Source organism: Chrysochloris asiatica, unplaced genomic scaffold (assembly GCF_000296735.1).
Source record: "Chrysochloris asiatica unplaced genomic scaffold, ChrAsi1.0 scaffold00024, whole genome shotgun sequence".
NCBI lineage: Eukaryota > Metazoa > Chordata > Mammalia > Afrosoricida > Chrysochloridae > Chrysochloris > Chrysochloris asiatica.
The window spans coordinates 5,950,992-5,952,422 of NW_006408542.1; positions in this window are offsets into that span (position 1 = coordinate 5,950,992).

A 1,431-nucleotide genomic window follows, 5' to 3' on the forward strand; every position below is an offset into this window, starting at 1 on the left:
GAGAATCCAATGGCAGCACATTTCCACAACTCAGTCAAGAAGCAGAAGAGAGGCAAATGAAGATGTCAGTTCCCTATGAAATTGGAAGCATCCCAATCTGCTTTTCTAATGCTTTTCTCTAACCACTTGGCTTAAGGTACCACAGAAGGGGAGAAGAAACACACAGGGTCTCCCACAGGGTCTCCAGGTCTCATCCACAGCTCTGCATCAAGACTTTATATCAAGACTGCAGTGTAGTGAATTACTTCATGTGACTCTTCTACCTAGAGTCTTTGTAACTCCCACCAACTTCTTTTCCTCATGGATCTGGGAATGAGAAGGGTGTGGGGAAATGCTGGTAGGATTATATGATTCACCTGTGATTGTTACTAGGGATAATTGTGGTTGAAAAAACTTGGAACTAACATGGTATAAAACGAACTGTCGCAGAAGAAGAAACAGGGAATTTCACTACCAACAAGGGAGAAGAGCCAGAAATGGACTGCATCCTTTGGACCCTAAGATCCTTTGTGTCAAACCTGCTTGATTCAGGGGCAGAAAGTTGTAACAGCAGACGAGTGGCAGAGGAGTTGTTGTTATGTGCCATCGAGTCAGTTCCAACTCATAGCGACCCTGTACAGGGTTTCTGAGGCTGTAAATCTTTACGGGACCAGAAAGCTTCATCTTTCTCCCACAGAACAGCAGGTAGTTTCATACTGCTGACTGTAAGAGTAGCAGCCCGTTTCATAACCACTACACTACCACAGCTCCTTGGCAGAGGAGCAGCAGCAGTAAAACCAACAACCACAGCTTGAGACAGAGCAGTGAGCTCTCCAGCCCAGAGTGCAAGTAAAGTTGAGCGCCTTCAACAGGAGGCTTTCTTGTGGAGTGACGTGCCTCCGGGAACCTAACTGGAAAAGATAAGTTTGTTGAGCACCTTCAGGCTGAGGCTTACAGTGCAATGGTAGCAGCAACACTAAAGAAGCTTTGAAATATCGCCTGAGCAGGGCAGAGGCCATGCCAAAGGGCTGAGGGCCAGAGACAGACCTGCCTGCAGGCATGGCTGGGAAGAAGCTGTCCTGACCCAAGAGGTGTGTCCTGAGCATTTCTAACTCTGAATTGCAACCTGTTCACTCCCCTAAGTAACCCCGTAATCTGAGTTCTCTGTGGCCATTGCAATGATTGTAATTTTAAAATCCAGCTGAGTAGAGAGTTTCATGGGAGGGAGGCAGGTATCAGAACTGGTAGAGAAGGTTGGAAGATGGAACCTCAGTCTTGTAGGAATCAGCCGTGGGCTGATTTTGAGTTTGATTCTCCTGATCCTTTGTGAGGTCATAGGAGGTCAGACCTTGTCCCCATACCTTATTTTTTACAAAACCCCAGCACCTGTTTGTAGGGTGTGAGTGTATATGACACTTCTCATTCACCATAGAGCCTCAACCAAGACAAGAA